The 27886-nt window shown below is 42.0% G+C and overlaps 1 protein-coding gene across 1 annotated transcript in view; it reads left to right on the forward strand.

Annotated features, from left to right (window-relative positions):
• Positions 1 to 204: 204 nt before the first annotated feature.
• The window catches only part of IL1RAPL2 (interleukin 1 receptor accessory protein like 2), a 1194055-nt gene continuing 1166373 nt past the window's right edge, over positions 205 to 27886 (forward strand). Inside the window, exon 1 of the mRNA XM_070291065.1 lies at positions 205 to 1085. The gene's annotated coding sequence lies outside the window, so the exon portion shown is untranslated. The remainder of the gene's footprint in view (positions 1086 to 27886) is intronic.

Raw genomic sequence — 27886 nt, forward strand, 5'->3', positions numbered from 1 at the left:
CTGCTGGGACGCACTTTCTCCCGGGAAAGGTAAGAGGGAAGTGGTTTTTTTTCTCTCTCTCTCTCTCTCTTTTTAACCAGGGGATGGGGGAACTCGGGGTTGGAATCCAAAGGGGTGTGGAAGAGGAGGAGGAGCAGCAGTAACCCTTTTCCGTGACGCGCTGGAGCTCTTCTCTCTAATCCCCTCCTCCTCCCCGGTGTAATCAGTCAGCCCGGAGGCTCCAAACTGTTAGCGACCGAGACGCAGCTATAGGTGATTTCCACTGCCCTCCTACCCCTGCTCCAGGCAAATTCTGGAGGCGGCAGCCGCGGTGGCAGGATGTGAGGCAAGCCTGGAGCGCACTTCCCGAGTACCGCTCCTTCTTCGGAGCTAGGGCAGATAACATAGGCTTTTGCGCACTGGCTGGAGAAGGTTCCCAGATAAGGTTGGAGCCGCGAACCAGCAGGAGAGAGGCGGGCAGGCAGAGTTCACACCTGCTGCCTGCGCTGCCGCCACGGCTTATAGGACCTCTGGGGCAAGCGTGCCTCGTGAGGGGCTTAGGGGCCACGGGCTGCCGCGCCGGCTTCCCACCGCGCATCATTTGGCCAAGACGAGGTGGGGCTGGAGTAAGGCTGCTCCGAAGCAAAGTCTTGGAGAAGGAAGAGGCTGAGAGGCAGGAGACTTAGGAGACTCTGGCCACGGAGCCAGGAGGAGGCACCTGGTTTCCAGCGTAGCGGCTCAGTGATTTAGGAGCCTTCCTTAAACCTCTCCCTGGTCAGCTCCCCCTAAAGTCCACAGAAGCGCTGCTGAACTCTAGAAATCTTCCTTGGGCGGGGAGAAGTTTTCTAGCATCCTCTTTGGCTAGGACTGGGAGTTGGAGAAAACGGGCGGGGCTGCCCTGTCTGGCTGCTCTGGAAGCCACCGTCTTCCCTACGCCTCCTCGGAGCCCCTCGCCTTCGGGCAGCCTCCCTTGTCGCCTGGGAATCTTGAGCCCGGGCTCTCTGCAACCCAGTTCTCTATCTCATCCTGGACCGCGATCGCCCCGACATGGAACTGCACGCTTGAGCCCCGCTGGACGCCCCGGCTGTTTTGCAAGACTCAGACAGGTAATGTCCATTTTCCAAATCGGACAGTTGGCTGGTGAGGGCCAGAGGAGAATGTGCAGGTGACCTCAGAGAGCAGGCCGGCTGTGGCCAACGGGGACTCTGCCTCTCCTGCATCTCTGGTCCCCGCCTCAGGCAACATTTGCCGGTTTCCTTTTCCCTCATTTATCCTTCTGAGAAAGTTTAGGGATCAGAGCTCCCAGGCCAGGGGCTTCTCGCCGAGGAGGAGCTGGAGCCCGCCTGCAGGTGCTGGCTAGCCTGTGCATTACATTTCTCCTGCTGTATCTTTGGCTGGAGCACGGGCTCTGTAGCCTGGAAGGCACTCTCCTACTGAGTGCTTCTTTCTGACTCTACCCGCAGTTGTGCCAGAAGCCAGGAGAGCTATGGGCGAGGGGATGGGGCTGAAGGTGGCTCCTGGGCGGAGCAGTGAGGTCTTCCCCAGCAATACATTCCCGCTCCTGGGGATTCCCAGCGAGCCCGAAACAGCGGAGAGCTTTGGCGATCGGAGGGCAAAGAGGCCATCTCCGCCCGCCTGCCTTGAGAACCTGAAGGGACCCCAGCTCAGATCCTGGGGTGCCATGTCTCCTGTCCCAGAGGAAACTCTGCTCCCCCTTGAGCTGATTTCTTGGGTTGAGTGACCTTGTCTGAACCATTGCACGAGGGAAAGGAGCCATAAGCACTAAGCTGCACTTCTAACTCCTTGCAAAGGGACCCCAGAGAGGGAGAGGAGGGGCAGCCACTGCATGTGACCCGACTTGCCACCCTGGGTCTGCCATTGGAGCAGCTAGCTTGATTTGTCACTATCAGATGGTTAAGAAAAAAATTCTTAAGCAGAGAGACCTGGCAAAGGAAGTGTACAGTTATAAGAATTCTCTGTTCCAGGGTTTCCTCCTAGTTCCTGCACCATCCCCCCCCCCCAACCCAGGCACCCCACCTCCATCTCTATGACCCAGGGAATTTGCAGGAGGTGTTAGTAAAATTATTTGTTTCCTCCTTGCCTCCCACATAAGTTATGCCTGGGCTGGAGTGTTCGAAAAGTACCTCTTGGCTGAAAGCTACTCTGGAGGGGTTGGGGGGGGGTGCGTGTGTGTGTGTGTGTGTTGGGGGGGTCTATTCAGGAATAATCTATCCCCCCAGTTCATTCAGTTTCATCTTCTGTTGACTTTCAAGAAGGCTTTTTTTTCCTGACCAGGGAAGCCAAAGTATAGAGTTTTAAACATGCCACACAGCTGGGGGGTCAGACCCCCAAGGAAGGAGAGAGAGAGGAAGGGAAGGACTTTTCCCTGAAGTCTTGCAGGTTCAGCAGCTCTGTGCTGCTCAGGAAGGCTGCCTTGGTTACAGGGCCCCTGGGAGGGAAGAAGTTAAGTGTCCAGCACAGGTGTGGAGGACTAACGTCCACTTCCCCACTGATGCCGCCAAGCCGGCATGGTCTCTCCTTGAGGAGTCAGGGCCAGTGGTGTTCATTGGATGCTTTGCTACTGGGCTCCTTGCCAACAGGGTCTGCAGCTTCTGCCTGGTCTTGTGGCTCAGGAGGCATTTATTATTTTTTTTTCTCAGCATCACTTGCTTCCCCAAAGAGGAATGAGGCAAATAATCTGGGGCCTAGGGTGAGTGACATTTCCAGATACACCTGAGCCAAGGTTGTAGTGGAAGTGCCTACCTGTACCCACTCCATCCTTTGCACTCCTCCTGCACAGAGCAACCTGTTAGGGCCACTGCTGTCCGACTGGGCTACACTGTGGCTCGACCCAATGCAACGGCTCTGACTCTGAGCCACCTGCTCACCGTGTGAGCTCTCCAACTTGGGGGCTGCCTGGGCTAGATAGCCTGCAATCAGACGCAGTTGAAGCAGATAATTTAAATAGAAAGTATTTAAATCCAGGTAAAATGTTGTGGCACGGAATGTTCCTGGTTTGCCCACTCTAGCCCCAGCTGGTTGGAAGGAGGAGCACACGGTGACCAAAGATGTCCTGGCGACTGTGAGCCATGGCCTTTTGTGATTCTGTCTGATGGGTCAAGACCAGACCTTCAGAGTAGAAGCGCTAGGGACTGAAGCTGGTTTTACAGTATGGCCTCTTGGCCCTCAATAATTTCCGGGTGGTCTTAACTCTGGTTGAGCAATGGGGCCCTTTTCTGTTTCTCTGAGACTCCTAATGCCAGGATGTCTGGATGCAGAGGCTAAAGGTGCTGATCAGGTGTGGGGAACTTAAGGGTGCCTCTAGACTGTAGTATTTACTGGCCAAATTGAATCTGAGTCTTGATTTGCCTATTCCTTTCCTGGGACACTGTTCTTTTTTGAGTAGAACTTCCTTGTTTGCCAATAATTAGTGATAGAATCCATACAGGCATATGCTACTTGGCAGGGTGTAATGGATGGCATGGCTACCTGGGGAATAGCCCAAATTACCCACTTGATGTATGTCTCCGCAGGTACTAAGAGCTGACGTTTTATTTGGCTTTAAGAAGACATACTCTAAAGCAACAGTTGCCAACCTTTTTGGTGCCAGGGACCAATTTCAAGAAGGACAATTCTTCCATGGACTGGGGCGGTGGTGGGGGGATGGTTTTGGGATGATTCAAGTTCATTACATTTATTGTACACTTGATTTCTAATATAATTTTGTCACTAATCTGGCAGAAGTGGTCCATGGCCCAGAGGTTGAGAACCGGGGCTCTAAAGAGTTCACCCATATAAGAAAGAAAAACTATTCCAGCTTTGTTTAAAAATAACTTCACTTTATCAATTTCATTGGCTTGCATAAATCATTGAAATGGCTCAGGGTAAAACATTTGCTGTTTGAGAAAAGGATAGGCTGAGAAAGTGAAATGAATTAAAATATGGTTGAAATGATCATACTTTGGTATGTTTCTATCTGTTCCTGAAAGGAACTCAGTCCTGTGTACAACTTAATGGTCTGAGTAGATTCTATGACAGGTTGCTGTAATATGAGGAAACTTAAAGGAGAAAAAACCTGCATTTTCTCCCTTGGACTTGGATATTTCTTTGACTGTAGCAGTACTGATAGGAGTCAGAACTGTTAGAAGAATGCACAGGTTGCCTTCTCCATTTGAAAAGGTACTATAATCTCCTTGGTGAAAATGTCCTGTGACCCGAGTGGAAGAAATAAAAAAAAATCCCAAGTTTCAGCTGTTTAGTATTAAGACCTAAAAGTAAGACAAATTACCACCCAATCTCAAGATGTGGCCTAACACGGCTTCTTAGGGCTGGTTTCTAGCCATAGCTAGCAGCCTATAGCCCTTAACCCCTGAGGTTTGTCTCCTGAGCCTACACCAAGAAGCTGTGTTCAGAGCCAACTTGGTGGAGAAAGATAAATGTTGAATGTGCAATGTGTGCTTTAATTATCTTGAGCTAGGACTTGAAAATAAGCTGCTTATGAAATTTAGACTCTAAGCTGTCATTGTCAAGGGATTCCAGAGTAAAACATGCCTGGCCAATATAAGACCTGATGAAAAGATGTACTGCATGGGTCCATTTGGCCAAAGCCAGCAATGAATTCAGACTTTGGGGGCTGGTTCACTTTGAGATGCCTCCCGATGAGATCAGAGGCACTGGAGTGAGTCCATCATGGGCCGTTTCTCTTGGGTGTCCCCACTCACAGGTATTGCTCCAAATCTTTGATCATCAACCTAAGCACATATTCTCTGTGCCAAGGAGCCCAGCTTTAGCTGCTTTCCTGCCTTCTTGTTCTTAAATCTCACCTCTTAATGTAGCTATTCCTCGGCTTTTCTCCTGAGTTCCAACATACTTTATGTCTAACTTCCTTTATTCCGTTACCGGGTGTTTTATTGGCATGTAAAATGTATTCAAACACTAACTCTCAGTCATCTGTGACTCCTTCCATTCCTGCCTCTTGCATCTTGTTATCTGCCCCAAGTTCTGTCTCTGAAATACCTTTTCTCTTCTATTACTGCTGCCTCTCCCTGACAAGTCCTGTAGATTCTTTTTCTTTCTCCCTCTCCTTGCTCTCTTCCCCTTGTTCCTCCTCACACCCACTCCTCGGCACTTCCTCTGGGTCCCCCTCCCCGGCCCCTTCCTCTCAGTCCTTTCTTTCTGAATCCCTCCCCTTCTGCTGGGTGCCCCTTCCCTTCCTCTTTGTCCCCCCAATGCTTCCTCTCCTTCCTTTCTCTCCATCCTCTTTCTCTGCATCCCCCACCCATTCTGATGGGTCCCCCTACCCTTTACCTCCACCCATCCCCTTCTCTGCATCCCCCACCCCTTCCACTTGGTCCCCCTTCCCCTTTCAATCCTTTCTACCTTCCCCTTCCACTGGGTCCCTCCACCCTGCCTCTCCCATCCCGTTCTCTGCATCCCTTGCCCCTTCCACTTGGTCCCTCTTCCCATTTCAATAGGCCCCTCCCTCCTCTTCCACTGGATCCTCCCAGCCCCTTCCACCTGGCCCCCACTCCTCTTCAGCTCGGTCCCCCACCCTTCCTCTCTGTCCCACTTCCCCTGCATCCCCCCTTCCGCTCGGCTCCACTTCCCCTTCACTTGTTCCCCCCTTCCACTCACTTCCCCCACTCCTTCCCCTTAGTCCCTTCTCCTGTTTTGGTTCCCCTTCCCCTTCTGCTCAGTACCCCCTCCTTCAGGTTGGTCCCCCTCACCCCTTCCTCTCTGTTTCCCCACTCCTTCCTCCTGGTCCTTTGCGTCAGCCTCCATCACAGTCTCTGCATCCACGCACCACCTCCCTCCTCTTCCCCTTGATTTCCCCCACCCCCTACAATTAGTCCTTCATTCCCCTGCAATGGGTCCCCTGTTCCTTTCTGGTCAGTTGCCCCCTCCCTTTCTGCTTGGTCCCCCCTCCATCCTCCCTCTGCTGTTCCCCCCAACCCTTCCTTTCGGTTCCCTCAGCCCTTCCTCTCTTCCCCTTCCTCTTGGTCCCCCATCCCCTCCTACTCGTCCCTCCTCCCCTTCCTCTCCGTCCCCCCATCCATTTGACTTGATCCTGCCACCCTTCATCCCCATCCCCTTCTCTGCACTGCCCCCCCCAAGTTCCCCCCTTCCCCTTGGTTCCTCCTGCCCCTTCCTCTCCATCCCCCCACCCTCCTCTCCTTCCTCATCCCATTCTCTGCATCTCCCACCCCTTCCTCTGGGTCCTTTCTCTCTGTCCCCATCCCCTTCTTTGCATACCCCCTGTACTTTCCACTCAGTCCCTCCTTCCCCTGGATCCCTTCCACTTCTGCCCAGTCCCCAGGTCCCCATTCTCCTTTCAATCTTCCCCCCTTCCCCTTGGTTCCCCCCATGGCTTGCAATCGGTCCCCCATTCCCTTCCACTCAGTGCCCCCTCTCCATCCTCCCTCCCCTTCTGATGGCCCTCCTCCCCTTCCTCTCAGTCCTTTCTCTGTTCCCCTCCCTTTCTCTGCATCCCCCACTCCTTCCCCTGGGACCCCTTCTCCATCCTCCCACCATTCCCCTCAGAAACCCTCCCCTTCCTCTCCACTCCCCGACCCCTTTGGCTTGGTCCCCTCACCCTTCCTCTCGGTCTCCATGCCCTTCTCAGCATCCCCTGCCCTTCTGCTTAGTCCCCCTCCCCATTTCAATCAGTCCCCCTTTCCCCTTCCACTTAGTTCCCCCACCCCTTCCTCTTGGTCCTTTTCCTTTGTCCCCCTCCTCTCTGCATCCCCAATCTTTACTCTAGGTCCCCCCAACCCCTTCGACTGGGTCCCCCCACCCCTTCTGCTCAGTCCTTTCTCTCTGTCCCCATCCTCTTTCTCTGCATCCCTTACCGTGGGGCCCCCACCCCTTCTGCTCAGTACACCCACCCTCTTCCATTGGTCCCCCCAACACCTTCCACTGAGTGCCCACCCTTCCTCTCTGTCCCCATCCCCTTGTCTGCATCTGCCGCCCCTTCCTCTCGGGGTCCCCTTCCCCTTTGAGTCCTTCCTCCCTTGCCGTTGGTTACCCCAGTCCCCCATTCCCCTTCCACTCAGTCCCCCTCTCCCTTCTGCTCTGTCCTCCTCTCTCCATTCCCCACTCCCCTCCACTCAGTACACTCCTTTTGCTCAGTTTCCCCCAGTCCTTTCTCTCAGGTCCTCTTCTCCTCATCCTGCCCCTTCCGCTTAGTTCTCCCCTTCCCTTCCACTGTGTCCCTGCTCTCCATCCCCTTCCCTCTCCATTTGGTCCCCCCATCGCCTTCCACTTTGTACCCCTCTTCCATCTGCTCTTCTGCTCGGTTTCCTCACCCCACCCCTTCCTCTTGGTCTTTTCTCCACATCTCTGCCTCCCTGGCACGTTCCACTCAGTCCCCCATTCCCCTTCCAGCTGGTCCCCCTTCCCCTGTGTTACCCCCTTCCCTTCCGTTCAGTTCCCCTCCCCTTCTGCTCTGTTTCCCCCCATTCTGTTCAGTCCACTCTCTCTCTGGTTCCTTTCTCTCCATCCCCATCCCCTTCTCTTCGTGCCTGTCCTTATTCTTTCCACTTGGTCTCCTTTTCAATCAGTCCCCCTTCCCCTCCTGCCCTCTTCCCCTGCTCCCCTTCCACTCAGTCCCCCTTTCCCTTTCAATCGTTCCCCGTTCCCCCACCTCTTTCACTCACTGTCTCCCTTCCTCTTGGTCCACTGCTCCTTCCTCTCGGTCCCTGTCCCATTCTCTGCATCTCCTGCCCTTTCCACTGGCTCCCCTTTCTTCTTCCACTTGGCCCCACTTCCCCTTCTGTTGAGTCCCCCACTCCCCAACCCATCCTCTGGAACCCCCCACCCAATCTTTCTGTCCCCACCCCGTTCTCTGCACCCCCCACCCCCGCCTCACTGTTCTTTCTCTCCATCCTCCCTCCCCTTTATCTAGCCCCCTCTTATCTCCTTCCTCTCTGTTCTCCCTCCTGTTCCTCTCTTCCTCCCTTCCTCTATGCTTTTCATCTCCATTCCCACAGCCCCCTCCCTTTCTCCCTCATGCCCCTCCCCTTTCCCTGCGTCCCTCTCCTCCCTCCACCTTTCCTCTCCATCCCCAGGCCCTTCCTTTTGCCCCCTCTCTTCCTGTAACCTGGCGTGCTGTTTCCGTCCTCTCTTCCCTCCCTATCCTGCCTTTGCCTCCTCCTTTCCCGCTCCAGATTCTTGACCTGGTCTGCTATAAAAACTTCTTATTATCTTTGCTCTGCTCTTCAATGTATTCTGCATATTAGAAGTAATCTTCCTGAAGAGCTTTTAACTGGTTAGTTAAAAGTGTTGAATACATAGTGAGTGGATTGAATGGCATGCATTGTTACGAAGTCACAAAGACTTTTCTGACATGGACATGAGTTTGAGTAAACCTTGGGAGTTGCTGATAGACAGGGAGGCCTGGCCTGCTACAGTCCATGGGGTTGCAAAGAGTTGGCCAAGACTGAGGAACTGAACTGAATAAATTCAATACTTTGTACTGTAACCTTAGAAAGTTCTATACCCCTACTCTTGCCTGGAAAATCCCATGGATGGAGAAGCCTGGTAGGCTGTAGTCCATGCGGTCACATAGAGTTGGCCAAGACTGAGGAACTGAACTGAATAAATTCAATATTTTGTACTGTAACCTTAGAAAGTTCTATACCTGTACTCTTGCTTGGAAAACCCCATGGATGGAGGAGCCTGGTAGGCTGTAGTCCATGGGGTCGCGAAGGATTGGACACGACTGAGCGACTTCACTTTCACTTTTCACTTTCATGCATTGGAGAAGGAAATGGTAACCCACTCCAGTGTTCTTGCCTGGAGAATCCCAGGGATGGGGGAGCCTGGTGGGCTGCCGTCTGTGGGGTCTCACAGAGTCGGACACGACTGAAGCGACTTAGCAGCAGCAGCAGCAGTACTACATGATGTGTTCTGCACGTCCACAGTTCTTCACCACTTTACATGATGTGGCCAAGTATTTGGTGGGAATTCAATTATCAAATTTGGTAGATTGAACTGGGTGACCTGTTACTATGAACCCATAGAATCTATGATTGTGTAAATATCAAGGGACTCAAATAAGATAGATTATCCTATCAGTTTGCCCAATGAAATTATGCCTTTATAAAAAAAAAAAATTCTTAAGTTTGTGTTGTAGAGTCTTCTGTGTTTTAGTCTGTTACTATGTATTCCTGAATAGGTTGCTTTGTCCTGGCTGACTTGGCTGTGTATCACTATGAGAATTATCTATGTCACTGTATTTTGTTATTGGAGGAGGAAGTGGCAACCCACCACAGGATTCTTGCCTCTGAAATCGCATGGACAGAGAAGTCTGGCAGGCTACTGTCCATGTGATCACAAAGAGTTGAACATGACTGAGCACACACAGCATACTTTGTTATGAATTTTTAACATTTATATTGTGCATGTTTATACTTTGTTAAATGCATTTCCCTTTCCTTATCTTGCTTAATGTTCAAAGTAATCTTGTGAGGTGGACTATTCTTCCTATATTACAAATGCTAGAAAGCAAGCATCCAAATATTTCAGTGATTTTTCCAAGGTAATACATTTAAGTTGGAAAACTTTATTTTATTGATACTAGAAATCTATTATTGCTCTGAGGTTCAGAGCTTAGATGATGCTAGTCTAAAACAATTTCATTCTCTCTCTGCTAGCTATAAAGTCAGGAGCAGATTCTTTGGACAGAATCTGAGGTCCTTTGAGATTTGGCATTGGCCTACCTAGTCAGCCTTATTTCTCACTACCTTGCTGCTCACATGATGATCTAGTGGAACCAAACCATTCACCATTGTACAACATAACCTTTTGTTATGCATAATTTATGGTTTTTCTTATGCCATTCATTTATTGTGGACTTCTTCTGTCCCTCCCATCTCTAATTCTCTGCCTGTTGAGAATGAACTGTATTCAAGAAGCAGCAGCTTTAGTGCCACCTCTTCCATGTATCCGTCCCTAATTTCTCTCTAATGCTCCATAGTCAAAAGAATTGCTCTCTTCTTGGAACTCTCTTGACACCTTGTTGATTCTGCCTTTATGTTAGTTGCCTTGTTTCAAAACCATTATTGTTACTTAGCACTTTGTCACATCTACCAAAGTTTAAACTTGTAGAAGGTTATCAAATCTGTCTCTTATTCTGCTGAGTGTCATGAATACAGGGGGGCATACATTACATATTTCATTGAGTTGCCATTGAGATTTCAACGTTAGCCTTAGTACTTCACTGAAAATCTCTGTCAAAATGATAGCTACAGGTTAAATAGGAAATTGCCAATTTTATTTTATTTTTTTTTACTTTGTTCTTAATTTCTTTTTTTTAATTGCCAATTTTATTATCATCCAATAATGCTACAACCAAACCAGTCAATCCTAATGGAAATCAACCCTGAATATTCACTGGAAGAACTGATGCTGAAGCTCAAATACTTGGGCCACGTGATCCGAAGAGCCAACCCTACTGGAAAAGATTCTGATGCTGGCAAAGATAGAGGACAGGAGGAAAAGGGGACAACAGAGGACAAGATGGTTGAATGGCATCCATGACTCAGTGAACATGAATTTGAGCAAATTCAGGGAGATAGTGAAGGAGAGGGAAGTCTGGCATGCTACAGTTCATGGGGTTGCAAAGAGTTGAACATGACTTAGCAACTGAACAACAATAATAATGCTGTTAAGCAGTATAATACGGATGTGATTTTTTTTAAAAAAAATAGTTATTTTCTAGAAGTGCTATCTGATAAACTGGTGATTATACAAATTTAAAATGATTACAATTAAATACAACTAAAAATTCAGTTCCTCAGTCACAGGAGTCATAGTTCAGGTTGTCCAAAGTCACGTGACTAATGATTCACTTCAGTCACTTAGTCGTATCTGACTCTTTGCAACCCCAAGAACTGCAGCACGCTATGCTTCCCTGTCCATCACCAACTCCCAGAGCCTGCTCAAACTCATGTCCATCGAGTTGGTGATGCCATCCAACCATCTCATCCTCTGTTGTCCCCTTCTCCTTGTGCCTTTAATCTTTCCCAGCATCAGAGTCTTTTCCAATGAGCCAGTTCTTTGCATCAGGTGGCCAAAGTATTGGAACTTCAGCAGGAGCATCAGTCCTTCCAATGTGTGTCTGTTTCTTTGGAAATAGTAAAGTATTTCCAAATATGCTGTGGATTTTAAGATGTGATAAAGAGACATTTCAAACCCATGGATTGGGAGAAAAGACAGGTTTTTCAATAAATGTACTTAGGGAAACAGGGCTAGTTATTTGAGGGGAAGTTTAATGAAGCTACATCTATACTCACTATTTAAATCAAAGTCCCAGTTGTGTTTTTTTAATACCAAAAACAGTCCCAGTTGGGTCAAAGATTTAAGTGTAAAAAAGTTTAACGATAAAGGGAAACATAGATGGACCCACAGATTGTCATATTAAGTGAAGTATGCAAACACAGAGCAAGACAAATACTATATGATATTGCTTATATGTGGAATTAAGAAAAAAAGGATATACATGAATGTGTATATAAAACAGAAATAGACCCACAGACATATGAAACAAACTTATGGTTACCAAAGGAGAAAGAGGGGAAATGATCAATTAGAAGTTTGGGAATAACATACACACAACTGTATATTGATATAAAATAGACAACTGTTAAGGACCTCATGGGGAACTATATTCAATATACAGTGCAGGGAACTATACTCAATATTTTGTAATAACCTATAAGGGAAAAGAATTTTAAAGTATACATATATACATTTAAAAGTCTATGTATTCTTACTTAACATATATTTATAATTTTATAGTTTTGAAGTTAAAGATTTTCGAATCACTTTATGAAGACCAATAACTCAAAGAAAATACTAATAAATTTTACCTTCAAAAAAAACTCTATGGCCCAAAATATACTATAATCAAGATTGAAAAAACAGCAAACTAGGAAAAATATATCTGATATATAGCAAATATTAGATACTCTCAATATATAAAGATTCTACATGTTGAATGTAAATGTCTAACAGAAAAATGGTGAAAAGTTATGAAAATAATATTCATAAAAGAATACCAGTAGACAAACTCACTTTGAAAATAAAAAACTAATAGTTTTCACCTATCAGATTAGGGGAGATTTATGGGATTAAGAAAACACAGTGTGGGGATATGGATTAGCTAATGCACTGTTTAAACTCTTAGTACATTTCCAGAGGGTTATTTAGCAATTTGTATAAAAATGTGAAATGTACATACCTTCTATAAGCTAGTGATTTTACTAAAAGTTTATTGTAAAAACATAAATGCAAATAATACAAGATACATACACGAAAAAGCTTAACATTTTTTTGTATACTTTGTTTATAGTGGCAAGGCTTTGGAAATAAGCTAACTGGCTGTAATAGTGGATAGACTAGTTAAATTGGGATGATGTGAATTTAGCCAGTTAGTATGTACAAATAAAAGATAATGTGGATATACACTTATTGATATGTAAATATATTTGTATATAATTTAATGGAAAATATAGATTACAAAGCAGCATAATTCAATTTCTGCTTATTTTTATGTATTTCTGTATAGCTATATGTTCATATAAACATGAAAACCCTTAGAAAATTGTCCACCAAAATGTTAGTTATTGGTGGAGGGATTTTGGATTTTTCTTTGAAAAAATTTTGTTTTTAACTGTTTAGACTTAGAATGAGAATAATAACATATGTGATATAATGCAGATGCAGGTAAAATACTCAAGACACAACACTCAAGTACTTGCTGCATGGTGGCGGTTTATTATGCTTCTATCATTTACACAATAAGCTAGTCAAAGCTAGATGGCAAATTTCAGAAAGATTCAAATGATAAATGTGGCGAAAAGGAATGTATATAATAACTTGCATAAAACAAAATTGGAAAGAATTCCTAATAATAGAATAAGTTAAGAATCAATAGATCATTTTACTTTACATTGAAGATATATATGTGTAAAACAGACAATAATAACAGATAAATTGGGATGAAAATTGCAATATATGACAGACAATGCCCTATTTTTACTCCAAAATACAGCTTTTCATCTGCTAACCACACCCAAATAATTATGCTATTAGTATTTTTATTTTTGTACTATAAATGGATTGTCATCATTGTCAGTGTTTAGTTGCTAAGTCGTGTTCGACTCTTTTGTGACCCCATGGATTGCAGTCCACCAGGCTCCCCTATCCATTGGATGTCCCAGGCAGGAATACTGGAGTGGGTTGCTCTTTCCTTCTCTAGGGGGTCTTCCCAACGTAGGGATTGAATCTGCATCTCCAGCATTGCAGACAAATTCTTTACTACTGAGCCACCTGGGAAGCCCTATAAATGCATGCCTAAAGTTATAGTATTTCACATCCCACTTCTGATAATGCCTGCATTATTTCTGGTGAGTTAGAGATTGGTGGGGAAAGGACCACACATTGTAATTTCCTGATTTAAGGCTCTTTCCTGAGACAAGGAAAAAGCCTCATAAAATGGGAACAGGTGCAGCATATCTTAGCATGGATTTAATCTGGTCCCTAGTTCCCTATAGATTTACAGCTGCCAGTGCCACTATCTGTATAGGGAACAGTCCTATCAGACTCAAAAAAGAGCATATTTTTCTCCCCTGCAGCATTTTTTTATACTCAGCAGTTTTTTATACTCATACTGTAGTCACCTTTCTGGGAAAAAAAAAGCTTGTACTAACAATCTTTGTATTTTGTATTTCTATTTAAGGAGTGTTTAGAACTAGTAGGCTCTACTGCTTCTTGAACCCTACTCAACATTAACAAGGCCAAATCTTTTACTAAGGAAAGAGCCAGATCAGTGCTAAGATCTCCCTGGACAAAATATCTGCCTTGAGCTTTCTAGGATACAAAAAAAAAAAAAAAATCCATTTCCCTGATGTCTATCCTCTAGTTCTTATTTGATATTTTTAGTGAGTGGTTCTGACACTGAGTTTGAAACAAGAGCTATGACCAGACTCTCCTATATTACACACAGTAATAATAGCTATCCTCTACTTTGGACTACTTATATTCTGGGCATTGTTCTAAGTGCTATATATATATATATATATATATATATATATATATATACATATATATATATATATAATCATTTTATCATAACCTATCTCACTGGAAGGTAGATAGCATTTTTATTTGTATTTTAAATAGAAAAAACGGAGACACAGAAGTTCAGCGATTTGCCTAAAAAGTCACAAAGCTATTGAAATGACTATTCTGGGATGAGAAAATAACCAGTTTTGCTCCAGAACCTGTGCATTTAAACATGATACAAACGTATGTATATGTATATATGCTAAGATAGTATATTTTATTTTTCCTGCATGCTGTTGTAACGGTCACTTTTAGTTCCTTTATTTAGCCTTCAAATTTTCTACAATTAGGATATGTTACTTCTATAATAACAAAGATGCATTATATTAACAATTGAATCACAGCTTCAGATTGAGCCATGGATACAACCCTCTTAACTTTTTGATTTTGGTTTTCTGGACTTCCCTTATGGCTCAGCTGGTAAAGAATTTGCCTGCAATGTGGGAGACCTGGATTCAATTCCTGGGTTGGGAAGATCCCCTGGAGAAGAGAAAGGCTACCCACTCCAGTATTCTGGCCTGGAGAATTCCGTGGACTGTATAGTCCATGGGGTCGCAAAGAGTCGGACATGACTGAGCAACTTTCACAGTAATCTAAGGCATTAGTACCATAGTACATATTAATCAAAAAGTTCATCTATAACTTGAATGGTACTTAACAGTCTGCTGATAGGAAGATACCTCTCTTTCACAACTGAAATTTATAGTGGGATCACCCCTGAAACTTTTGCTTTAAAGCTGAGAGCGTTTGATTCTCAAGTTGAGCCTAGTGAGAAGTCTTGCTGACTCCTTACTGATATTTCTTTGTCCCTCATCCAGCCTAAGTCTTGTCATATGTTCCTCTTGCTAGTCTTATCTAATTTTAGAATCATCTTGTCATTAAACCTGTTCACAACGCCTCTCATTTTTGGATTAATTAATCATCAATTTCTATGCCCTAATATCTATGGCTGAACTCTTCTAGAAGAATCACAACTTCATCAAGACCAGACCAATGCATGGTCTACAACCTAACCTAAGCTCAGACCTTTAGAGCTGCTAAGAAGACTTTAAAGTTTTATCAAAGTATAGCTGATTTATTAAATTATAATAATTTGATTATATTGAAATTTGATTTTATTAAAAAGCAGAGACATTACCTTGCTGACAAAGGTCCGTCTAGTCAAAGCTATGGTTTTTCCAGTAGTCATGTATGGAGGTGAGAGTTGGACCATAAAGAAAGCTGAGCACTGAAGAATTGATGCTTTTGAACTGTGGTGTTGCAGAAGACTCTTGAGAGTCCCTTGGACTGCAAGGAGATCCAACCAGTCCTTCCTAAAGGAGATCAATCCTGAATATTCATTGGAAGGACTGATGCTGAAGCTCCAATACTTTGGCCACCTGATATGAAGAACTGACTCATTGGAAAAGACCCTAATGCTGGGAAAGACTGAAGGCAGGAGGAGAAGGGACGACAGAGGATGAGACGATTGGATGGCATCACCGACTCAATGGACATGAGTTTGAGCAACTTCTGGGAGTTGGTGATGCAGGGAGGCCTGGCGTGCTGCAGTCCATGGGTTCGCAAAGAGTTGGAGATGATTGAGCAACTGGAACTGAAAGCTGATATGTAGTATTATATTACTTTCAGGTGTACAACATAGTAAAGTGATATTTTTATAGATTATACTCCATTTAAAGTTATGAAATAGTGACTATGTTCCCTGTGTATTACATCCTGTATCTTCTTTTATACCTTAGAGTTTGTACCTGTTAATCCCTTTCCCTATGTTGCCACTCCTGCCACCACTCTCCCCACTCATCTGTGAGTTTCTTTCTATTTTGTTATATTCATTTGTTTGCTTTGTTTTTAATATTTTACCTGTGATATTTTGCAGTATTTGTCTTTTTTGTCTGGCTTATTTCACTAATTGTAATACCTTACAGGTCCATCCATGTTATTACAAATGGCAAAAGTTTAATCTTTTTATGGCTGAGTAATATTCCATTTCATATATATGTATGTATTGCATTTCTTTATGCATTCATTTCTTGATGGACACTTGCATTGCTTCCCTATCTTAGTTATTGTAAATAATGCTACTGTGAATATTGGGGTACATATAGCTTTTCAAAGTAGTGCTTTTTTTCTTTCTTCAGATGTATATGCAACAATGGAATTGTTAGATCATATGGTAGTTCTACTTTTAATTTTTTAGTAACTGTCATACTATTTTCCATAGTGTCTGTACCAATTTATGTATCCACCAATAGTGTACTAGAGTTTCCTTTTGTCTGTAACCTCACCAACAGTATTATTTGTTGTCTTTTTTAATGATAGGCATTCTAACTGGTGTAAGATTTCCCAATGTGGTTTTCATTTGCATTTTCCTGATGATTAGATATTGAGGATCTTTTCATATACCTGTTGAATATTTGTATGTTGTCTTTGGGAAAATATCTATTCAGGAAATATACCCATTTTTAATTGTTTTATTTACTTTTCTGATATTGAGTTTTATATACTCCTTATATAGATTGGATATTAACCCTTATCAGACATATCATTTAGATATCTTCTCTGATTCAGTAGGTTGTCTTTTCATTTTGTTTATGATTACCTTTCCTATGCAAAAGTTTTTAATTTTATTAGGTCCCTAAACTACTGCTAAGACTTTTAATCAAATAGTGTACTGCCTTTGTTTTCATGTAGGAATTTTATGGTTTCTAATCTTATATTTAGGTCTTTAATCCATTTCAGTTAATTTTTGTATATGGTCTAAGAAAATGTTCTAGTCTCATTTTACATGTAGCTGTCCAGTTTCCCCAGCACCACTAATTGAATAAACTGTCTTTTCCCCATTGTGTATTCTTGTATCACTTGTCATACATTAATTGACCAGATGTGTATGGGCTTATTTCTGTGCTCTCTTATCTATTCCATTGATCAATGTGTCTATTTTTGTTTCAGTACATACTGTTTTGATTACTATATTTATGCATATTCTGAAGTCAGAGAGCATGATACCCCCAATTTTGTTCTTTTTTCTCAAGATGGCTTTGGCTTTTTGGTGTCTTTTTGGTCCCATACAAATTTTAGGATTATTTGTTACAGTTCTATGAGAAATATCATAGACTTTTTTATAGGTACTTCATTAAGTCTTAGGTCTTTCACCTCCTCGGTTAAGTTTATTCCTAGCTATTTTATTCTTTCTTTTTTTTTTTTTTTTTGCAATTGTTTGCTATGGGATTATTTTCCTTCTCCTTCTGGTAATTCATTATTAGTGTATAAAAAAGCAACATGTTTCTGAATATTAATTTGTACCATGCAACTTTACTAAATTTATTTATTCTAATGCTGTTTTTGGCAAGATTGTAAGGATTTCTATATATAGTATGATGTCATTTGCAAATAGCGACAGGTTTACTTCTCTTCCAATATGGATACCTTTTATTTCTTCTTACTTGTTTGATTCCTGTGGGTAAGACAGACAATGCGATGTTACATAGAAATAATGAGAATTGCCGTCTTTGTCTTGTTCCAGATTTGAGGAGAAGATTTCAGTTTTTCACCACTGAGTATGATGTTAGTTGTGACTTTGTCATAGTCTGTATTATGTTGAGATGTGCTATGCTAAGTCACTCAGTCGTATCTGACTCTTTGTGACCTCATGGACTATAGCCTGGCAGACTCTTCTGTCCATTGGGGTTCTCCAGGCAAGAATCCTGGAGTGGATTGCCATGCCCTTCTCCAGGAGATATTCCGAACCCAGGGATTGAACCCAGGTCTCCAGCATTGTAGTGCATTCTTTACCATCTGAGCCACCAGGGAAGCCCAGCATATGTTGAACTATGCTCACTCTATTCCACCTTTGTTGAGAGTTTTAACATAAATATATGTCATTTTGTCAAATGCTTTTTCTGCATCAATTTAGAGGATTTTTATCCTTCTTTTTGTTAATGTAGTGTATCACATTGGTTGATCTGTGGATATTGAACCACTCTTGCATCCTTGGGATAAATATCCCTAGATCATAGACTATGATTCTCTTTACATATTGTGGAATTTAATTTGTTAGTATTTGGTTGAACATTTTCAATCTATATTCATCAGGGATATTAGCCTGTAATTTTATTTTTTTGTAGAATCTTTGTCTGGTTTTTGTATCAGGATAATGGTGGCCTCATAGAAAGAATTTAGGAATGTTCCCTCCTCTACAACTTTTTGGAATAATTTTGGAAGGATAAGTATAATTTCTATGTATGTTTGGTAGAATTCTCCAGTGAAGTTGCATATTATAGTTCTGGATTTCTGTTTGTTGAGAGTTTTTTTCATTACTGATTGAACATCAATACTAGTAATTGGTCTGTTTGGGTTGTCTGTTTCTTCTTGATTCAGACCTAGAAGATTGTTTCCAGGAATTTATGCATTTCATCTAGGTTGTCAAGTTTGTTGGCATATAACTATTTATACTATTCTCTTATGATTGTTTCTATTTTTGTGATATTAATTGTAATTTTTCCTCTTCCATATATTGTGTTCTCTCTTCTTGATGAGCCTGGATAAATACCTACAAATTTTAAAGAATTGTTTAAAAACTAGGTCTTGGTTTCATTGTCTTTCCTATTCCTATTTTTGTTGTTGTTGTCTGTTTTGACTTTGGGCTTTGTTTGTTCCTCTTTTTCTCATTTTTTTTAGAAGCAGGTTTTGTTTTTTTTTTTTAGGTTTTTCTCGTTTCTCAAGTAGGCCTGAGCCTCTATAAACTTCACTGTTAGAACTGATTTTGGGACGCCAGTAGATTTTGGAAAGTTGCTTTTAATTTTCATTTGTCTCAGTGTATTTTCAGATTTCCTGTTGATTTCTTCATTCACACATTTCTTTTTAGTAGCATCTTGTTTAGTGTTCTCCTGTAATTGATTTCTAGCTTAGTAATATTGTAGTTGGAAAAGATATTTGATTTAATTCCTATCTCCTTCAATTTGTTGAGCCTTCTTTTGTGGCTTAGCCTGTAATCAATCCTGGAGAACATTCCATGTACAGTTGAAAATAATGTTTATTTTGCTAATTTTTTGATGGAATGTCCTTTAGATATCTATTATGTTCAACTGGTCATTTAAGGCCTCTGTTTCCTTATTTATTTTCCGTCTGGGTAGTGTGTCTATTAATGTATGAGGGGTATTAAAGTCCATCATCATTATTGTATTACTGTCAGTTTTCCCTTTATATCTGTTAATGTTTGCTTTATATATTTGCTTTAACATATTTAGGTGCTCATGTATTTAGGTGCATATATGTTTACAAATATTCACTTCTTGTTTTTTTTTTGTTTGTTTTATCATAGACTTAAAAAATCTACTTTGAGTTGAATATTGCTACCCCATAATTCTCTTAATTTCTCTTTGCATAACTTTTTCCATCCTGTGTGTGACTTTATCTATGAAGTGAGTTTCTTGTAGCCAGCATACAGTTGAGTCTTACTTTTTTCAGTCCAACTCCCTATGTATATTGGTTGTAGCAGACAGTGGAGTATTACTCAGCCATTAAAAATAATACATTTGAATCAGTTCTAATGAGGCGGATGAAACTGGAGCCGATTATACAGAGTGAAGTAAGCCAGAAAGAAAAACACTAATACAGTATACTAACACATATATATGGAATTTAGAAAGATGGTAACAATAGCCCTGTATGTGAGACAGCAAAAGAGACACAGATATATAGAACAGTCTTTTGGACTCTGTGGGAGAGGGTGAGGGTGGGATGATTTGGGAGAATGGCATTGAAACATGTATAATATCATATATGAAATGAATCACCAGTCCAGGTTCAATGCAGGATACAGGATGCTTGAGGCTGGTGCACTGGGCTGACCCAGAGGGATGGTACAGGGAGGGAGGTGGGAGGGGGGTTCAGGATGGGGAACACGTGTATACCCATGGTGGATTCATGTTGATGTATGGCAAAACCAATACAATATTGTAAAGTAATTACCCTCCAATTAAAATAAATAAATTTAAATTAAAAAACAAAAAATAAAGTGTTCATATGTATGTACTTATTGCCATTTTGTTATTTTCTGGTTCTTTTTTTCTTCTTTTAGTTCTTCCACTTTGGCTTAATGACTTTCTTTAGTATCATGTTTGTGTTCCTTTCTGTCTAGTTTTTTTGTATCTATTATAGGTTTTTTAAATCAATATTTTAATTGAATTAGAGTTGATTTACAATGTTTTAATTTCTGCTGTACAACAAAGTGTTTCAGTTATACATATATTATTTTTAAATATTCTTTTTCATTATGGTTTATCATAGGATATTGAATATAGTTCTCTATGCTATACAGTAGGACCTTGTCTATCCATTCTATGTTATAGGTTTTTGACTTGTGATTACAATGGAGCTCATATTTTTTTTTAACTGTAACTCTATTTTGAATTAAAATGACTATCCATTTAAACATATTCTAAAAGATTTACATTTTCACTCCCCATCCCCCCTGTTTTGTGTTTTTAGGGTCATCTATTTCATCTCCATGCTAATTCCTTAGCTGTTCATTGTAGTTATAGTTGATTTTATATTTTTGCCTTTTAACCTTCATAATACCTTATTTAAGTAGTTGATCCACTGTTGTTGCTCAGTTGCTAAGTCATGTCCAACTCTTTGTGACTCCATGGACTGCAGCATGCCAGGCTTCCTTGTCCTTCACTGTCTTCCACAGTTTTTCCTCAAACAAAAGCCCATTGAGTCAGTGATACTTTCTAACCATCTCATATTCTGCTGATCCCTTCTTTTGCCCTCAATCTTTCCCAGCATCAGAGTCTTTTCCAATGAGTCAGCTCTTCGCATCAGGTAGCCAAAGTATTGGAGCTTCAGCATCAGTCCTTCCAATGAATATTCAGGATTGATTTCCTTTAGGATTGATTGATTTGGTCTCCTTGCTGTCCAAGGGACTCTCAAGAGTCTTCTCAATCACCACAATTCAAAAGCATTAATTGCTTGGCCCTCAGCCTTCTTCATGGTCCAACTTTCACATCCATACATGACTCCTGGAAAAACTGTAGATTTGACTATTTGGACCTTTGTTGTCAAAGTGATGTCTCTGCTTTTCAATACACTGTCTGGATTTGCCATAGCTTTTCTTCCAAGGAGCAAGTGTCTTTTAATTTCATGGCTGCAGTCATTGCAGTGATTTTGGAGTTCAAGAAAATAAAGTCTGTCACTGTTTCCATTTCCCCCCATTGCCATGAAGTGATGGGACCAGATGTGATACCTTTACTATATATTTGCCTTTACCAGTTTGACATTTCCTTTCCTATAATTTGTTTTAGTCACCTATTTATCACTTAAGACTCTTGAACTCTTCTTCTGAAGGCAATTTGATACTGATCAACTTTTAGTTTTTGCTTGTATGCTAAGCTTTTTATCTCTCCTTAAATTCTGAATAATAACCTTGCAGTGTAGAGTTTCCTAGATTGTAGGTTTTTTCCTTCCAACGCTTTAAATATATTATGCTACCCCCTTCTGGCATGCAAACTTTCTGCAGATAAATTAGCTTATAGCTTTATGGGGGTTCACTTATTTGTGACCCTTTGTTTTTCTCTTTCTGCCTTTAATGTCCTCTCTTTAACTATTGCCATTTTATTTTAGTCATGATATTTCTTTATGCGAGGAGGGCATGGCAACCCACTCCAGTATTCTTGCCTGGAGAATCCCCATGGACAGAGGAGCCTGGCGGGCTGCAGTCCATGGGGTTGCAAAGAGTTGGATATGACTGCTCAACTAAGTACAGCACATTTCTTTATGTGGGTCTTTCGGTTCATTTTGTTTGGGACTCTATGTACTTCTTGAAGCTGCACATCTCGTTCTTACAGTTAGAGAAGTTTTCAACCATAATTCCATAATACATTTTCTTTAATTTTCCCTCTTATTCTTCCGGGACCCCTATAATGCAAATATTGGTATGCTTAATGTTGTCTCAGAAGTCCCGTAAACTATCCTCATTCTCTTAAATTTGTTTTACTTTTTTCTGTTCTGATTGGGTTATTTCCATTATTCTGTCTTCCTGATTAGTCATTTTTTCTATATCACCTAGCTAATTTCTTCTAATGTATTTTTTCATTTCAGTTATTATATTCTTCAGGTCTTACTGGCTCTTTTTAAATATTTTTTAGCTCCTTGAAATTCTCACTGTGTTCATCTATTTTTCCCAAGTTCAATTAGCATTTTAATTAATAATTCTTTGGACTGTTTATCAGATAAATTATTTGTCTTTGTTTAGGGGTTTTCTTCAAGATTTTTTCCTTATTCGTTCATTTGAGATGTATTCCCATATTTTCTAATTTTGTTTCTATGAAATTAAGTGAAACAGTTACTTATCCCAGTCTTTAAGGAGTGTCCTCGTGTGGAAGCATCTCTATGCTGGTGTTTGTTTGCTCAGTGGCTTTGGTGGGAGAGCTGGATCTGAAGTGAGCATGGGTCACATCAACCCCTTGGATGTGCTGGAAGCTTCCAACTTGGTGGGAGGTAGGGCTGGAGATGGAGTGGCTAGAGCCAGAGTCAGGTGTGAACCAGAAATTGTCCTTTGCCCAATGGCAGTCACTATCCTATGAGAGTCCCTGGACTGAAAGATCAAACTAGTCAATCCTAAAGGAAATAAGTCCTGAATATTCATTGGAAGGACTGATACTGAAGCTCCGATACTTTGCAAAGCCACCTGATGTGAAGAACTGACTCGTTGGAAAAGACCCTGATGCTGGGAAAGACTGCAGGCAGGAGGAGAAGGGGACAACAGAAGATAAGATGGTTGGATGGCATCACCGACTTGATGGACATGAGTTTGAGCAAGCTCCTGGAGTTCCTGATGGACAGGGAAGCATGGTGTGCTGCAGTTCATGGGGTCGCAAAGAGTTGGACATGACTGAGCAGCTGAACTGAACTGATCCTGTGGAGGCAGAGGCAGGGTTAAAGGTGCTGGAAAAGAAGCCCTGAGAGTCAGACCTGAGCTGCTTTCATTCCATCTAGTGTGCACACACTCCTTGGCAACATCAAACTCCACCCAAGTTGGGAGTCGTGCTGGAGCAGGCAGGGCTGGAGAAGGTGCAGACTCTGGTGTGCTCTGCGGTGGTCCCAGCGAGCCAGTCAGACCCTGAAGCTGTTTTCAGTCTGTTGTCTCCATGCTGTGACTGGGAACAAGTAAGTCAGTGCACATTCTTAAAGAATGGAATCTGATTTCTTATAGCCCTCTAGTAAGCCCTATTGGTTTTTAGACCAGGTAAATAGGCACGTCTTGCTGGTATTGAACTCATGACCAGGGTGCCTAGTATATGACTTGAACCCCTTGTTCTCCTTGGAGGATTCCTGAGCCTGTGATATCCCCCTCCCCTCTGGTTCCCAACTAGGTCATGTCTCCTCACTTTCTTGCAGACTGTGTGTGTGTAATTCTATTATAGTCTTGCTTGCAAAAGAGCCATTATCTTAGTCTTCGGGTCAATTTCTGTGATGGTTATTCTACAAGTAGTTGTACTTTTGATGTGTTCATGAGGAGAGTTGAACTCAGCATCCTCCTGCTTAGCCATCTTGATTCCCCTAGTAGGAAGACTTTTTACATGTATCTATTCAGCTTTCTCTCCCATCTGTTTCCCATAGCAGCTGTTCCAAATATTCAGCACTCATCTGAAGCTGCATTCCCTCATTCAGGCAGATTTTCTTGCCTTTTACTTCAGTCAGACTTGACTTTCTAGTTCTATAATTGCATATGTGTGTGTGTCTCATTCTCCCTCTCCTTCCCTTCTGATACTCATTTAATTTCCTAATGTTTTATTCAAAGTGAATAATTTTATTGGATCCTGTGTTTAGGAATTTCATGTCCTCCTTTATCCTCGTAGGTGGAGAGAGTGACATTCAACAGTGAGAAGGATTTTCCCCCATTTTAGTGAGGGAGAAAGATGAATATGGATATATATGGGTTCAGGGTTTGGTGGAAGGAAGTTGAATGAGTTTTCATCTGACTTCTGTTATCTAATATCTTCAACTTCTTGTTCTCTTGTCCTTCCTTCTGTTCCATTGAATCCTTCTGGTTTGAAACTCAGCCATTGCCTCCATTCTTACAACTGAACATAGCTGGAAAAAAATCACACAGCTGTATAGACTGATAGCACTTATAAATTCATGATCTCTAGCCTCATTCGAATCCTCAATGTTACCTAAATATTTTTCTATGTTTACTAATGACTTCTTTCCTTTGGGCTCCAAGTTGGCTATTTCACAGTTCTTTTGCAGCTACTTCCCCAGTCACTCTCAATAGATGACACTGTCTGTTACTTAGAAAATTAAAGTGAAATGAAAGCTCTCTCAAGTAGAAAGGAGACAATTGTTAATTTCAGGGAAAACTAAAAGTTGTATCAGGAAGGAAATAAATCATAATACCATCTTTCTCAGAAGTGAATATTCATAATAGTGTAAAATTGTGGCAAATCTGTTTTTGAAGAACTGAGAGGGTAACTGGTTATTTTCCATATTAAGAACTCAATAGGTAATATATAAAATTAGCTACTAAGTTGAAATATGAACATATTATTTGCAAACATGGAGACAGAAAAACAGAAGAAGCACCTTGAAACATGGGAAGTTGTCTTTAGAAAGAACTCAGGAGTGGAAGGGGCAGAGGACTGCTGTTTTATGTTAATGTCTTATAGTACCATGTGACTCTTATTTTGAAAAAATAAGAAAATTCATACATTTTTGTAGTTGGGACATTGGAAGGGGTCAGGAGATGTATAAACTTTTTCTTTGTTCAACTCTTTATTTCATTCATTATGACAAATCACCACTTTTATAAGAACTTAAAAAAATTTAAAACACCCTTATGATTTTATTTTCTATTTCATGATAATAGTTTTGCACTGAATCTTTTTGATAGGCATATAGACCTTCATTTAGAAAAATTTCTACTACATTTCATCTATCTACTTTATGATTTCCCACTGATAGAAAACTTGGCAGAAACTATTTTCTAAAAAGAACTGGCTCCTTTAAATAGGTCACAGTGGGTATACAGAGCGATTCACAACCAGGGATAGGAAAAGTTATTACATAGTGTTTTTTGGTCACCAAAATCTGTGGTTGGAGATAGTCTTCCAGTTAGGCTCCTTTTCAACATTTGGGTCAGGAACCACCAAGACCTTCCTCCTGGATCTCTTATTTTTTTCTTGGGCCTTATATTTATTTTTATTGTGTACTTCAAGAAAATACTGCCAAAGTATGAGAACTTTGTGTTATCTAGTTCACATTGGACCAATCTTTAAGAAAAAGTGAGAGCTACTATTTATTGAGGGGCTTCCCTGGCAGCTTAGTGGTAAAGAACCTGCCTCCAATGCAGGAGATGCAAGTTTGATCCCTGGGTCAGGAAGATCCCGTGGAGAAGAACATGGCAACCTACTCCAGTATTCTTACCTGGAAAATCCCATGGACACAGGAGCCTAACAGGCTATATAGTCCATGGGGGTCACAAAAGAGTCATACTTGACTTAGGGACTAAATAACAACTATTTATTGAGCAGTTAAGGTGTGTCAGTGGAGAAGAAAATAGCAACCCATCCAGTATTCTTGCCTGGAAAATACTATGGACAGAGGAGCCTGATGGGCTATGGTCCATGGGCTCACAAAAGAGTCATACTTGACTTAGTGACTAAACAACAACTATTTATTGAGCACTTAATGCGTGTCAGTGGAGAAGGAAATAGCAACCCACTCCAGTCTTCTTGCCTGGAAGATCCTATGGACAGAGGAGCCTGGTGGGCTACAGCCCATGTGGTCACAAGAGTCACTTAACATTAGCCACTAAGGACACAACTTAGCGACTAAGCCATCACCACCAAGCTGTGTCAGGCACTGGCAGTTATTGAGCAAGTCTGTGAGGGGAGTGTGTGTTCACAGGGAAAAAATGGTGATGTGATAAAGAAGGGTACTTGAGGTAGTGGAAAGGGCTATATTAAGATTCATAACCTCAGATCCCTACTGGATTGTGTATCTATGTGTATGTACTGTATTGTACTATCTTCTGTGGGATCTAATACTCTATTGTACTGTTACCTTACACATGTCATTTCTCTGTATTAGTCCTAAATTCCTGCTTCTACAGAATGGGAAGGTTCAATTAGATCGATAGTTCTCAATCCTTAATATGCTCTGGAATTACTTAGTGTGCTGGTTACAAAGGTGGCTTCCTGTGGCCTCACTCCCATGATGTATTGTAGATACCCTGTGAATTATATCCTCTGTGAATTGGATCCACTGTGTGTGGAAAGAAATGTATGTATGTATATATGTCTATATTTGTCTTAAATTTTGACTTCACTGGGTATTTGTTACGGCATGGAACTTCGCTAATGTTGGCAGTGGGCTCTGGAGCATGTGGGCTAACTAGTTGCAGCTCTTGGGCTCTCTAGTTGTGGCACTCAGGTTTAGTTACCCCGAGTTATGTGGGAACTTAGTTTCCCAACCAGGGATGGAACCTGCATCCCCTGCACTGGAAAGTGGATTCTCCACCACTGGACCATAGGGGATGTCTCTGAAATAGATGTTTCTAATAAGCTCCTTCGGGGAAGGCAATGGCACCCCACTCCAGTACTCTTGCCTGGAAAATCCCATGGATGGAGGAGCCTGGTGGGCTGCAGTCCATGGGGGCACTAAGAGTCGGGCACGACTGAGCGACTTAATTTTCACTTTTCACTTTCATGCATTGGAGAAGGAAATGGCAACCCTCTCCAGTATTCTTGCCTGGAGAATCCCAGGGACAGGGGAGCCTGGTGGGCTGCCGTCTGTGGGGTCATACAGAGTCAGACACGACTGAAGAGACTTAGCAGCAGCAGCAATAAGCTCCTTTGGTGGTTTTGATACATGTGGTTCTTGAATAATACTTGGACTAATCTTAGGCACCATGATCTTTTCTAGCTCCAACATTCTTTAACACAATGCCATGACACTGGTAGGGATTTGATTGAAAGGAGAAGCAGGGATTCAAGGAAAGATTTATTAATTCATCAAGTCAGCAAATATTTGTCTATCATTTGTCTGTTGACCCATTGTCCAGTTTTTCCTATATGTTCTATTGATTTTGGTCACCTGGAAAGGAATTGGGTAATGATCGGCCTATGAAGAAAACTGTATTTAATGTGCCATACTCAGCTGTGTCTCACTCTTTGCAACCCCATGGACTGTAGCCTGCCAGGCTATTGATGGGAATACTGGAGTAGGTTGCATTTCCTACCCCAGGAGATCTTCTTGACCTAGGCATCAAACCCATGCCTCTTGTGTCTCCTGCACAGTCAGGTGGATTCTTTACCATCGCACCACCTGGGAAATCTAGTGTATTTTAGTATCTGCACATTAAATTAGAAATTTATTTAAGAAGCTCTGAAATTACAGTAGCTAGAGTACAAATGTGGAGAAGGCAGTGGCACCCCACTCCAGTACTCTTGACTGGAAAATCCCATGGACAGAGGTGCCTGCTGGGCTGTAGTCCATGGGGTCACTAAGAGTCGGACACAACTGAACGACTTCACTTTCACTTTTCACTTGCATGCATTGGAGAAGGAAATGGCAACCCACTCTAGCGTTCTTGCCTGGAGAATCCCAGGGACAGGGGAGCCTGGTGGGCTGCCATCTATGGGGTCACAGAGTCAGACACAACTGAAGCTACTTGGCAGCAGCAGCAGCAGAGTGCAAATGACCCAAATGTCCATGAAATTATGAGTGGATAAACAAATGGGAGTGTATACATATAATGGAATATTAATGGTCAATA

The sequence above is a fragment of the Ovis canadensis genome, chromosome X (genome assembly GCF_042477335.2).
Source record: "Ovis canadensis isolate MfBH-ARS-UI-01 breed Bighorn chromosome X, ARS-UI_OviCan_v2, whole genome shotgun sequence".
Taxonomy (NCBI): domain Eukaryota; kingdom Metazoa; phylum Chordata; class Mammalia; order Artiodactyla; family Bovidae; genus Ovis; species Ovis canadensis.